At 46.2% G+C, this 14,587-nt stretch overlaps 1 protein-coding gene across 4 annotated transcripts in view; it reads right to left on the minus strand.

Moving 5' to 3' along the window:
• Positions 1 to 14,331, minus strand: part of LOC129468889 (uncharacterized protein KIAA0040) — a 34,778-nt gene extending 20,447 nt beyond the window's left edge. For 2 of the 4 annotated variants that reach the window (XM_055254811.2, XM_063625142.1), the window contains exon 1: positions 14,113 to 14,331. The gene's annotated coding sequence lies outside the window, so the exon portion shown is untranslated. Of the gene's footprint in view, positions 1 to 894; positions 976 to 13,900; positions 14,068 to 14,112 lie in introns of those variants that run through there. The other 2 variants (XM_055254809.2, XM_055254808.2) reach the window with 2 other exon arrangements.
• Positions 14,332 to 14,587: the final 256 nt, after the last annotated feature.

Below are 14,587 nucleotides of genomic sequence, written 5' to 3' on the forward strand. Positions count from 1 at the left end.
GGTAGACTGGCTTTTCTCTCATTCCTTTGCTACCATTCTGAATGACTGAGCACATGCATACACTTTCTAAGTTAAACCAACAACTGGAAGTGAGTTCCTGCTCACAGGGTCCTTAGGTAAAAGCACATAGTGCATGTAATGTGTGTCTGGGCTGTTGGGAACCGTACAAATATTTAGACTCATAACTGGTATTATTCCTGGCAGTTGCAGGGGTGTGGCAAAAAACAAAAGTCACTCCTCAATTCTGCCAGGTAGTCAAAGTGGCCTGAAATTCTTGGGAAATTTGCTCCAATGTTGGGAGGTCTTCCTGCCTCCAATCCAGAATGGCTGGATGGAGACCACTCCTAAACCCTCTCCATAACCAGGCCAGCCCCTTCACCTACTTGTGTAGTGGAGCTGAGGCTGCTGCTGGGTAACTTGAATCCTCCATGTGTACAAATGACCCCAGGTTTCCAAGGGCCTAGCGAGCCATGTCCACTCTGCTGAGCAAGTTCTGACAAGCACATTCCATCCACTGCCAGGAGGCGGGGGGCAGCACCTTCAGTGTGAGCAGAAGGAATGGTACCTACATATGTGGCTGCCTTTTCTTGGCCTCTGGGGCTGGGGAGAGCTTTGTATAAAATGTGTGTGAGTCTCCCTTAGGTTGTTTACTGAGTCCCTATAATAAAAATAATGCGCAAACATACTGTTCTTTATACATGAAGAGGCCAATAGCACTAATAACAATTGTTTGCGTCAATAAAATATGCCATTTGAAGGATTTTTCCTGTAGTTGCATGTGGATTTCACGTCAAGAAATATTAGTTAAGTATTTACTATGTAACTGACATAGTGCTGGAGGGGAAAAAGAAGTGTACCAACTGGTTCTTATCCTAAAAGAGTTTCTTCACAAACCTTAGAATACTGAAGTCCTGCTCTGCTTAGCCAAGTGGCAGGGCAAGTCACAGAGCTTCATGAGCCTCAGGATCCTGGTCTCTAAGATGGGAAGACAATTATGATAACATCAACTACCCTCACCAATCAGTGTGGTTGTGAAAGTCAAATACTAATATATATGAGAGTTCCTTGTAAATTGAAAATGTCCTGCAAAGTTGAATTTTCAAAAATAATAGTAATTAAATGCTAAACTAAATACCAGAAAGTGACAAAATGCAGGTACTATTAGAAAGGAAAGAGATCAATGCTGGCTTAGGTTTTATCAGAGCAGGGTATGGGGCGGGGGGACATCATGGAGGAGATAGAGGCTGTGCCAGCTCCTGGGCTGTGTGTGATTACATGGAGGGCTGGACATTCTGGTGGGGAAAAGGGCGAGTTGGGGTGAGCTACATAGGTTGGAAAAGCCAGAGCAGAGGTACAGAGGCCAACGGGTACAGAGTTGGAGATGGGGACGGCAGGGAAGAAGGCTTCTAAGGAAGAGTGAGAACTGAGGTGGCACAGGCAAGGTTGGTGAGATCATAGGGGGCTTTGAAAGCCTAACATGGAGTTGGTGCAACAGCCTCAAGGAGGCCCTGAAAGTTGTGAGCAGAGGAGACCTAACAGCCTCACTCTTTCAGTGGCCACATTCTCTTATCTGATCTTGCTTGTGATGGAAAGTACACCCTACCAGAGCTCGGGATTATACAGGATTAAGCTCCCACCCATGGGCTTCACTGGCAATCTGCCCTAACCAGTCAGGCAGAGTAATCACAGATACCACAATTAAAAAAAACTTTTATTAATAGCATCCGTTCTCCCTTAGACAAAAATCTAATTATAAACTGAAATGAAATATCACCAAACCAATCAGAAAGAAATGGCTATTTATCTCTTGATCCCTTGGGAACAGGGGGAGTGGGATAAAAACAGGATGCAATCAGTTCTCCCTCCTTCAAACTGGCACCCAGATGGGCTTGGGTTTATTTATGATTGGTGAAAGTCCAATCAATATCCTACACTTACAACTTAGTTTAGTTTTTTAAAGCCTCCTGAAAACATTTCTTCCTTCAATCTACTGTAATTTGTAGAGGGGAGGGATTTCTTGCCCTATTTCACAGATGAATAATCTTTTCACAGTAAAAGTTTGTTCCAAATTTGTTCAAAATTGTAAAGCTGGCTAGTGGCCAATGGCACACAGGGCTCTAGTTTTCCACTTCCCCAATGAGATGCTTTCTGCACTGAAGTAACTCCTAAAATGCAACAACGAGGGCAGCAAGCAGTGGCAACCAAACCCCTTCGCAGTTTACAAAGCCTCCCATTTCTCAAACTCTGTGAGGTATGGGGTTCCCCTCCAGCTTTGGATCCGTATACAACCATAGTTCTCTCTCACCCCACCCCCATCCACTGCTCCCTACCCCATCTCCTGGCCTCTATTCAACATTGTTGCCCTGGGGAAACCTTCCTTGACCTCATTACAGGTCAGAGCCCCTGCTCTGTGCCCTTCACCATACCTACAGTGTCACCACAACCCATAATCTGCAGTAGGGTAATTGTTTAATCATTGTTCTGCCTTTCTAGATGGAATCTATTCCCACCATGGCATCCTCTGCATCTGGGACATATTTTGCCCTTGAGAAATATGTGCTGAATTAACAAATGAACATGTTTATAGATGAAGAAGCTCTGAGGCTCACTGAAATTAAATGACTCATCTAAGGTCTCATACCTAATAAAAGATCATGTGCCAATTCCTCTATCTCTAAATAGCCAGTTTTCCTTCTGCTCTGCCACACTAGTTTCTAGGTTCACACAGATCATGTTGGTCAGTTGGAAAGAGATACCCAGGAAAATAAAGTCTCCAGTTGAAATGTCAATATCTCGGGTTTGGAGAGCTCTTTCAGCCTGGGCAGTATGCTCAAATACCAGGTATTCTTGGGTGCTCCTGAGTAGATCTCTTTTGGAGACTGGCTACTTTTTAATCTCCAGTGAGGCTGTCAGGACTAAGAAACAGAGATGAGAGCAGCCGAGGCTCGACTTCCAAGGAACACTGGTCTCAAATGGACAACAAGCTTTGTTTTCATGGGGTGCCATGTTGAATATCAAGATTACATCACTTGGAAGTGAGACTACCCTTGTTGGAAAGCCCTGATTGGCTGTGTTTCTGACTTCTTGGTGTTCTTGATTTTTAATTTTTTTTAAATATACAGAGTCTCACTCTGTCACCCAGGCTAGTGTGCAGTGGCACAATCACTGTAACCTTGATTTCCTGGGCTCAGGCAATCCTCCTGCCTCAGCCTCCCAAGTAGCTGGGACTACAGGCGTGCACCACCACATCTGCCTAATTTATTATTATTATTACTTTGGTAGAGACAGGGTCTTCCTATGTTGCCCAGGCTGGTCTTGAACTCCGGGCCTGAAGTTATCCTCCTGCCTCAGCCTCCCAAAGTGCTGAGAGTACAGGCATGAGACACTGTGCTTGGCCTCTTTGTGCTCTTCAATTGATATGATTTTATTTGGTAACTTCTGGCTGCAAAGTCAACTGAGTAGAGTGTGTGTGTATTTGTAGGGGGCGGGGGGCTGGCTCACTACCTCACTGCTATTACTGTAAAAAGACCTCCTTGCTTTTTCCTGGAGGGAGGAACTTCCTTTGCTGGCTTTTTCTTCCTTCACTGATTCTGGGTTGTTGATACCATTGTGGCCAAGGAAGCCAGGAACTTCCATTTCCATTCTCTGCTGTACAGCAGCAAATTATTCAATTCAACTCACATTTGTTGAGTACCTACTATGTGCATGAAGAACTTCTCTCTCTTCTAAGGCTTTCCCAGACAATGCTGCCTAGTGAGAAGTAGAAAACTTGCCAGCTATCCGGGGAACGAAATCAAAATGGAATTTTTCTTCTTTTGATAGAGACTTTAGGAATAAAGTCAAGGAATTTATTTTTTTTTTTGTTGGGGAACTGGGCAAGCACAGGCGAAGTGCCATAAGGCATGACTAGTTCAGTATCCCAAGGGAAATTCAAAAAAATGCTTATGGAAGCAGCAAGGAGGGAGCCGTTAATTCCAATGACGAATCCAGGGCAGACTTCGATGAGGGTGTGACTTGAGTTGGCACCTGCAAGGTGCATAGAATGTTTAAAGGCAGCAGGGACGGGAAAGAAAGGTGACTCCAGGCTGCTCAAGAAACCCAGCTGGCTCAGAGAAAGAATCCAGTCAAAGTGGCCTGTGCTCCAACTCAGCTCTAGAGGCCTCCAACCTCCCGATGTTATGGCTGCAACACTAAAACAGCTTGCTCCACCTGACCCCCTCTCCCAGGGCCTTCTCGCAGCCACTGCTTTAATTGCCATGGCATTCCAGGGACCACTCCAGCACCTGATGGGGATTCTTCAAGGTTCTGGCCCTAGGAGGAGGCTGCTCCTGATGTTCTCTCCCTCCATACATCATAACATGTTATGACTTGAGTGTCCGGGGATAGGGCCATAGGCAGGAGTGACTGATGACATATTGGGCTTAAGGACATTCAGGGCTACAATTTCAAATCGTTTTCACATTTGACTATGAAGGCAGATTACTGTGTTAAGGAAACTTGGGTGTATAGTGAGTTTTCTGCCTCCTCCCTGTCCCTCACCCTCACCCCAACTACATTTTATCTCTTTGTACAGCATATCCTTACATTTGATGATAATTCTGACTTCAAATTGGGTGTCACAAGGCCCTGCGTAACCAAAGCCAGTTCCACTTGGCTCACGTTCAAAGGGATCCCTCTTTCCCTGCCCTCTCACCCACAATCAGCCTGCCAACATTTAGCACAAAGTTTGTGGAAACAAATGACATTCTGCCCTAAGAGTCAAGCCTAGATCAGTCCGTGGTCAGAGGTTGCACAACGGAAGCCCAAGAGGCAGCTGCCACCAGAGAGTGGATTGTGTTTGATCTGCAGCTCTCAGTCTACGCTCTCACCCAGCTTGTGTGACCCTCTCAGATGGACCAGCCTGGGTCAAAGCCTGGTCCCACCACACACTGGCTTCTGAATATGGAAAGTCCCTTTCCCTCTCTGTGCCTCAGTTTCCTCAACTATAAAAGGGGGATAAGAATAGACCCTCTGTCGTAGGATTATTGTGGGAACCAGATGAGTTAAATACTCTGTGTGATGTGGGTGAAACAGTGCCTGGCACAGAGCACATCTTCAGTGCATGTTGGCTTTACCTGTCAGGCACCCTGTAGGCATCTGAGCTTGTGACCTCTGCTGGGGCCCAATGCTGAGGAGCTCGAGTATGCAAAAGGGAAGACAGTGATGAATCCTGTGTGCATGATGGAAAGATGCCACTGTTTCATTATTTCAGAGCGAGTGAGGGATGCTCAGGCCTGTAAAACTGACGCAAAGCACCCTCTAAATAGGTGGGAAAAAGAGGATTTGTTAGCCCAGGGGCCATTTTCTGGAATCATCTGTAGCACAGAGATATCATAGTTGAAAATTTCTTTCCTTCTCTACCACCTCACCTCCCTGACAATGCTTGCTCACTGATAGTACATAGGCTGCTCCTGTTTGCTTTCCCACTTGACATTAAGCTATTACAGAGCTTTCTCCTCTGCATATCCCCAGGGTCTGGTTCAGTGCTGGCACATATTAGATGTACAATAAATGCTTTTTGATTAAGTAATTGACTGGTTATGATCTGAGGAGATGAGAAAGAACCAGAGTGAAGAGTATCTCTGTGAGGGCTATGCTATGTCCATGGGCCAGGAAGCCCACATTCACTTCTGGCACCCCAAGCTCTCATACTTATCCAAGCTTCTTGTAGGCCCCTGCAGAGCCAGGTGATAGGTTGGGATAGCAGGGTAGGTCTCCAGCAGGGTGAGGGGACCAGGACCCGGGCCTGGGCAGAGCAGGAAGACCTTGCAATGGGCTGAGCTTTCACAATTGGGGTTGCAGCTCAAAGCAGCAGCTTATGGCTCAGGTAAGTTGGTTGGACATCTGGGGAGCCAGCCGAACAAGGGTGAAGCAGGACTCAGGGATTCCAGAATGGCACAGCCACAGCCTGAGCAGTGGGTGAAGAGATGGCCACACTAGCGAGCAGAGATCCCAGCATAGACTAATCCCAGGAATGGGCTTTTCTCACAGCTCTCAATGAGAGGCACAGGGCTTGCAGCTAGGTGCTTGCAGGCTCCTGGGTGGTAGGTGGTAGGTCCTTGAGGTGGAATCTGTGACTGCATTTTGTTCTGTTTTTTAAAAATTCTCCACAGCCTCTAGTGTAGTGTCAGGTACACACAGAAGAGCTTGAGAACTGTGTATGGAAAAAAATGGAAGCAGCCAGAGTCATGTCCGGGCAGCTTCTGCCTTGTGAAGCAAAGCCGCCAGGCCTCCTAGGAGTCCTCAAAATTCTCTTTATGCAAAGAGGAGTTGCAGATGACTGACCAAAAGCAAGTGATACACCCTGACAGTGCCTGGGAGAGAGGAGTGAGAATTACCAACTGGAGAGAGTCTAGACCTTCCCATGAAGCTACTGCTTCTTGTACCTGCCAGCTGAGATGAACTGGCAAAGATACTGTATAGCCACACGCTAGGAGTCTTTGAAGCAATAACAAACCTTAATTGAAATGGAGAAATCAGAGTTTAGGAAAGAGGTTTCCCAGTTCATTTCTTCTCTGCGATCTCATGTCATATTACAGGGTCTCCTCCCTGGGCATTGGCCGACTTCACATGGTGCCACTGGAAGGCCTCCTGCCCCACTCCCTACCCTTCTTCTCCCTCTTCCCTTGTCTTCTTCTCATGTACACCATGTCTGTTCAGAGACAGAGGACAGCCAAAGCCATTGGAGGCCTTTTCTTGTCTCCCTTCCCCATCCCAGGGCACATCTGTTTTGAGAAAGTCTATGAGTTGAAATATAGGACCAAGGCATAGGAGTTCCATGTCAGTGTAACAGGGCTGGGCATTCCTTCTACAGAAGCACACGTTTATGAACCTATGTTTAATAAGTGGCAACTGTGTGCCAGACACTGTGCACTGGAAATGCAATGAACTGAAAACAGGTATTCAAACAAATCCTTGTTCACAGCACACTATTCACAATAGCCACAAGGTGGAAACAACGCAGATGTCAGTCAACGAATAAACAGATAAACTCTTATGGTATATGCACACAATGGAATATGATTCAGCCATAAAAAGGAATGAAGTACCAATACATGCTACAACATACATCAACCCTGAAAACACGTTAAGTGGAAAAGGCCAGTAGCAAAAGGTCACATATTGTATAATTCCATTAATATGAAATATCTAGAATAAGCAACTCCATAGAGGTAGGATGCAGATTGGTGGTTGCTGGGGACTGGGAAGAGGGAACAATAAGAAGAAATTGCTTAATGGGTATGGGGTTTTATTTTGGGGTGATGAAAATGTTTTGAAACTAGATGGAGGGGTGATTGCACAACATTCTGAATGTACTAAATGCCACTAAGCTATTCACTTTAAAATGGTTAATTTTATGTAACATAAATTTCACCTCAATTAAAAAAATTCAAGAGGAAACAACAAAATTTCTTGAAAAGTAATAGATGTCACATGGTAAAGAATGGCAGAGTTTCCCTTATTAATTGTTTGAGAAATATAAAATGTTGTCTGTGATCTCTTTACTGTGTATTTATTCATTAATTCCAATGCCAAGTGTTGAATGACCACATGCCCAGTAGTTTAAGTACTTTTCCCCTTACCCTCAGGCCCTACCTTGAAGGAATAATATTTTATAAACCACCAAAATCTTACTCCTGGAAAATGTCAGTCAGGAGCATCTGAACTTCTTCCCCTGTGGCACATGCTCTGTGACTGTGTCTCCTCCCTTGTTCCAGCCAGTGTGGAGGACTGCAGTGCCTTTGTCTGGAAATGAGGTGTTCTTTCCATGGCCAGCTTTGGGAAGCTGTGCTATCCACCCACTGAAAATAGTCAAAACCCAGCTCTTTCCTCAAAGGGGTCAACGATGTCCTTATGCAAAACCAAGAAAAGCACAGTCTTTGGAAATCGGCAAGGAAGAAAGCACTACTTTCTTCCTGTACTTGTGAAGGCTTTGGTCCAAGTGTCTTGCAGGGCAAGATCTGAGTTTCTAATTGGGAAACTAGGAAAGCTCTGAGCAGGCTGCATCTGGTGCAGTGGTATGCAAGTGTGTTCCCCTTTCCCAGTGGAGGTTTCATTATGGAATGGTGTGGGTCACCCATGTAATGAGACGGGAAGCTTTTATCTAGGCCACTGTTATGCTATGCTGGCAACTGCTACTCAGCAGATTGTGGGCCTTGGGCAGGAGGGAAGTTTCAGGTCAGGAGTGGAAGGTGGGGAGAGAGAAAGGAAGGTGGAAGCCATCAGTCATTTACAAGAAAGGGGTTTCATAGATAAGCTAAGTCTGCAGGACTGGCCTTATGAGTAACTTATTCTCTTTTGTTATTGACACATCTCCCTAACATAATGTTGAAGAAACTATATATGTTTCTGGTGGGGGTGGGCAGGATTGTATGCCTTAAATTCTTAGCACCACCATTCAATAAGTGGTTACTGAGAGCCTAGCATGCACACTGAAAATTTGTGGGAGCCAAGAAAGTTTGGATAGACATTTGTTTACTCTGGGTTTCAAATCACTGGGAAGGTCACTTTGACCCCAGCGTTAGTTCCTGGGTGGTTTCAGGCCAGTGTGCAGGAGTGGCTGTCTGGAACTTGCAGGCTACAGCCAGGGCTTTGGTACATGATGATCACATGCAGAGGGGCTTTTGAAAACTGGCACTTTGGCCCATGGGGCTGCAGAGGAATCACAAGTTAGAAACCATGAGCAGATGGATGCACATTCAATATCTTAGACCTGAGTTGGGGAGGAACAAGAAGCTCTTGACTCAGAGTGCAGCATTCTTTTCTCTTATTTATGGTGGCCACTGTCACATGTCATTTAGGTTAATACACAGCATATCCACTGTACTATTCTGTTCCCATAATACTAAGCTCATGGAACTTCCCTGTTCCCACTGCCTCTTTCCCTTCCCCTGCCCTTGACCCTCTTTCCCTGCCCCTACACCACCTCTGAACCTGTGGCCCACAGCTCTTTTCCCTGTCAGGACAATGTGAAGACTAAACATACTATCACATGCAACTATCCTTATTGTTATTATTTGTATATTATTTTCCTCTCTTCTGCCAATTTTCTTTTTATGACTTGCCTGGGAAACCAAAAAAAAAATGCTGATGGGCTTTTCTGAAGACTATCCAGCTTGAAATTAGGGTTGTATTTGAGGAGAATAAAATGTAACTGAAAAACATCCCGTCATGAGAAAGCTACAGTGAAGAGCAAGGGCATGTCTGCAGCGGCTTCTAAATACAATCATCTCTTCAATTTTGACCAAGAACTACAGCAATGGTTAGGTTTTGTTTCATTTCTTGGTGACAAACTCCATGGAGCGGCTTGCTCACAATCGTGGGAGCAAGTCTCTTCCCAGGGGTGGGGATTGGGTTTGGATGCCGCCATGTCCCCTGGGAGTTGCCTCTGAGAAAGAAATCTTGTGTTTGTGTGAGGTTCGTTTTGGAACTTAGCTGCCCTTTCTTGGTCTCCACTAAATGTTCACTCATGTCCCCAGATGATACTCTGTTCAGATGGCTCAGACTGATGTGGGGGAAAAGCCAGAAACCTGGCCTGGGCTCTGGCCCTGGGGATTGTCTTTCAAAGAATTTGCACCCGATTTTCCTTTTGCTGTCCAGGGAGGGAAAAAGTCTGTCATGCCACTGTCTTTATCTCTCTTACTGTGTCTGTGACGAGTCTCCTGAAAGCCCATTATTCACCTGGAACCCTTCTTGCTGAATGGTAAGTTACATATCGATATTGGATATGTAATTCCGACTGCTCCACTGGTCTCTAGCTCATTCTTATCTCTGAGGCGAAACACTCTTCCTGAGAAGTTTGAGGAAACGCTGAAAGGATTTTAGTTAATTAAGGCACCCAATGTTGTTTCTCTTCTTGAGGGGTATTTGGGAACTCCTGAGAAAACTTAAAGGATTGAAACTGAGGAAACAGAAGAGACGAGGGTGGTATGGAGGTTGCCTTAAAAGTTGAGAACTACCTGCATCCCTTGAGGGTCTGCCCCTAGTTTGCTCTGGAGGCCACTAGGGGAGGATTGGAACTTCAGGTACAATTTTCATTTCACCTTTCCGCAGGCATTTGAATGCCTAGCTGTGTGCTTGTGTGCGAGATACAAAAGGTGATAGAGACCCTGGATAATATTGGGTATTCCTGGGCAGAGGCAGATAGAACTTGGATTCTGGTCCCTCCATTAACCAGCTCTGTGACTGGGCCCACACTTCCCCTCCCTGAACTGTAGTTTGCTCATCTGTAAAGTGAAGGGGTGGGGGTGGCTCTTCTCAGAAGTGTTTTTCCATTTGAAGTCTCTGAATCTGTGGTTACTTCCTCTTTTTCATCAACAGCTTAGCCTCTATTAGAACCCTGTTTACTTGAAGGTTTTTGATGTTGGCATAACATTCGAACTTCACGGGGTTGGAGTAAGTCAGGCTTCCCCGGTTGGGACAGGGAAAAATCACAAATATACCCAAGCCATTGACTGATGCTCAGATTCCAGGCCATTGGATTAAATGAGTTAAACCAGCACCTTGGTGAGAATTAGAAAAAAGCATTCCCTCCATGTGGACTCAGTTGCAAGTGGGGTGGGTCTAAGGCCTAGCAGGTGGAATTCTGGTACTTTCAGCTCCATAGACTCCCAGGAGTCCTTGTGCAGTACACAACCTGCATAAGCAATAGCGGAGCATTGACTTCTTTGGGCTCTGACCATTTTAGCTAAGGAGGACAAAAGAGGCCAGAGTAGATGCATATCATTGATATGATGGAAGGAGACTTTTAATTACTGCCTTAAAATATGTCATACAATAAGAAAGCTGCAAGTCTGGGCCGAAGATGCTGCCCAGAGCCTACACCTACACAGTCTGTCTAATTTTGGTAGTTTCAAGAGGCAAGATTAGAAATAATAATAAAATCCCTTATATTTTTATAGAGTCTTACAATTTATGCAGCACATTCAATGTACTTTCTTTTTCAATTTGATTCTGATCTAACCATTGCCCTGGTGAGTAATAATTATCCCCATTTTAAATATAAGGGAAATGAAGCTGAGAGATTCAAGAACTTGTTCAAGGTCAGCCAGCATGCCATGCTACTTAGCGGGATTGTGCCACCGATTGTGTTGTACGAGGAAGGGAAGCGGTTAAGCCAGGAACTGAACCCATGTATGTCTAGCTCCAAGCTCAAGGTTTTTTCTTCCATGCAGGTCACACAAGATCCTGAGCAGAGCACTGGCAGCCAGACCTAAATAACTACTCTGTAGGGGTCTGAAATTAGTCAGAGTAGGTCATCCTTCTTGTTTTTATGAAGTCAGGACTCTCCCACACAGGGGTAGGTAACTAAAGACTTGGAGTGTGAGTTCTGGAAAGGTCTTCACAGATCTTACAACTGAACTAAGTATTAATTTTTCACATGGAGGAGTGATAATTAAATGCTTGTTTACTATCTATGTGCCATGAACCCAGAATTCTCTCCTTCATTTTAGGAATTATCCTCGAAGGTATCTTGAGAAAGCCTTGAGCGTTTGGAGAAAGTCATCTGGAAGTCACCATATGATATGAAAATATCTATAGACCACTACTGACAAATACAAGACTCTTCAGCACCAATGTGGTGCTACCACAGGCCTCTTTAGCTGCCTTCCACCTCCACCTACGTTCCAGACCTGTATACCCAACTGCTTATCTCCATCTGCACATTTGCTGGGCATATTCAACTTTAATATGTCTAAAGTGTTAATCACTGCCTTCTCCACAATCTGCTTCCCAAGCCCACTCCTTCTCTAGCTTACATGATTTTTATTAATGGCTCCACAAGGTACCTTCCACTGCCTATCCCACTCAACACCTTATAATCACTCCCTGTTCACTCATTCCTCCTTTACCACATTCACTTGGTTACCAGGTACTTTTGATTCTACTTCCTAAAATCCATTCCTTTTCCTCAGTTCCCACTGCCATTGTCTTAGCTGAGGTCTTAATTATCTCTGCTTCCCATCTCTCTAAGCCAGCCCCCATCTGGCCAATACTTCTTTCTCCAAACACAAATCTGACCGGATCCTTCCTCTTCTTAAAAACTCAAAAATGGCTTCCCATAGGAGGGAGTTCACCCTTCTCAGTCTAGCAGTGTAATTCCTATTACACGCTGTTCCCTACCTGCCATTGACTTTGCATACCCTCTTTGTTCAAAACACACTTTCCCTAGGAACTCCTAGTCATTTTCAAGACCCTGCTCATCTATCACTTCTGTGGTGTGGACTTCACAGATAATTCTGGGGAAGGATCTCCTCCCTCTCCCCTGGATTAGTCAGTGCCCTGTAGCTACTGCTATTATAATGTATATTATCCTGAACTGCAGTTTATTTCTGTATCTGTCTCACTTACCAGACTGAAGCTCCTCAAAAGCAGAAGCCATCTCATTATCTTTGGACTCCAAGGCCCTGGTATACTGGCCAGCACACGGTAGGTTTGGTAAATGCTGAATGAATGTATGGAATGGTTGCACCTCCCTTTTTGGTGAAATCAATAACTTAGTTTGTTGAGTGTTTATTATTCTCTTGGGTTTAGTCTTTAGGGAAGAGGGCAGAAGTCATACTCATTTCACAGGCTAAATATTGACAATGTATGGAGGCCAAAGAAACATTTGTTTTACAACACATCTCTTTCCTAAAATTGTATCTGGGGTGGGGACAGACAAGCAGAATTTCAGACAAAAGGAAAGACTTGGTCAGATTTTCCTGTACAGCTGCCTCTCCAGCCCAGCACTGGGTGAAGGGCAGGCACATCAGACTAAGTGGTTGATGCAACTGAACCCGCTTAAAGGCTGGTAAGACCCTTGCAGAAGTCTTTAGATAGAACTTGCAAACCATTTGCAAAAGGGTTAGGAACAGGATACATCAATGCTGTTTTTAAGTCCTGCTCTTTGTAACTCAAGGCTCTCCATTATCTAACAGAACTTCAGAATGAGGGTTCCTTAAAATTAGCTTCAGGTCCTTATGAGCTGTAGCTGAGCAAATGAAATGCAACTGCTTTAGAAGGGAGGCGCTTCCAAGATGCTCCAGTGGTCTTTTCCTTCCCTTCCTCGTACAACACAATCGGTGGCACAATCCCGCTAAGTAGCATGGCATGCAGGCTGCCGGTGTTCTCTGTTAAATTAGGGTGAGTGCTTGTCTGTGCTTCAGTTTCCCTTTCGGTTAGGCAGGACTGGTCTTCCCACTAGCTATCATCTATTTACTTAACTCTATTATTATATGATGAATCCCCGTAAAGCTCTTCAGAATGTTAGGGAAACAGGTCCTATTATGCCCCCATTCTACCTTCATGGGTGGGATGGGGGGTCCGGGAGTGGGACCATTGATTGTCAAAGAAGTTAGGAAGTAATCTGTGTCACAGCAAGCTCCCTGGAAACTCTCAGAATAGCAAACAGGTTTCCTCTCCGCCCCTGGCTCCAGGCCATATTTTCGTTTTGGCTAGTTCCTTAGCCCCAGAGAAAATCTGGCTTCACCTAGAATGGTTTAGAAACACCTAAGCCCGCGAAGCTTTCTGGAGGGTCTCAGGCCTTGGCTTTCTCAGTAAAAAACAGAATTTCCATGTGTCCCCTTCAAAGCGCTCCTACCGGCAGCTGGAGTAAGGTAACTCCACCGCCGACCTCCGAGGAGTTCATGTGGACTCAGCCCAGGCGCAGAGAGGAAGACTCCTGAGAGTCCTCGCGAAGGAGGGAAACACACCAGAACTAAAGTTGTGAAGGCGCAAGACGCTACTTAGGAATAATTCGTTGTATCTCTGGGGCAGGTCTCATCCTTCTAAAGACAGGAGTGAGTGGGCGTCCCCTTCCAAACAGAGGGCGCTTAAAAATGTATTTTTAAAAAACATAACAGAAAGTCCTGAAACTCACCTTTCGGTCCGCGGAAGGGCTTCCTGCAGGCCCAGGGAATCTCCTGGGTGCTGCCCCGTCTGACAGCGCCCCGGGCTCTGGAGGGAACTGTGGGTTCCTTCTTGGTTGCCTCTGCACTCCCACCCTGAGCCAGGTCTGGCGTGTAGGGCCCCCGCGCCGGCCGAGGTCTTGGGAGCCGCCCGCCCCGCCCCCGCCCCCGCCCCCGCGCGTACCTGCCGCTGCCGCCGAGGACAGCGCCCTCTGTGTTCCCTGCCTTCCTGCGGGCCGACGCCTGGCATAGTTGAGGTTTCGCTCCAACTCTGTCCTGCCCCCTGATGTCAGAGGCACAACTTCCTGAATCTGGCTTGCCGTTCCGCCCGCTCCAGGGGTTCGGCCTAGGCTTTCCACCCTGGGCCAGCCCACCTCGGGTGCCTCTGGCCTTGGGCGCACACGCCCCAGACGCGCCCTCTCCGTCTTCCCGCCAGTGGCTCCCCACTCCCCGCCCCGCCATTACGTGTCCTCGCCCCCTCAGTCCCGGAACACGCCTCCTTCAGGACACAGCGGCTGCGGAGCCAGCCCCAGTGTCTTTCACAGACGCACCAGTGTTGCAGGAACGGGACACAGAACTCCGGGCAAACCCGGCTTCAGGGAAAACAGCAGCCTAAATAGAGCGGCCTTCCTGGAAGGGGTGGGAGGCGTTGGAGAGGG

Source organism: Symphalangus syndactylus, chromosome 12 (genome assembly GCF_028878055.3).
Source record: "Symphalangus syndactylus isolate Jambi chromosome 12, NHGRI_mSymSyn1-v2.1_pri, whole genome shotgun sequence".
NCBI lineage: Eukaryota > Metazoa > Chordata > Mammalia > Primates > Hylobatidae > Symphalangus > Symphalangus syndactylus.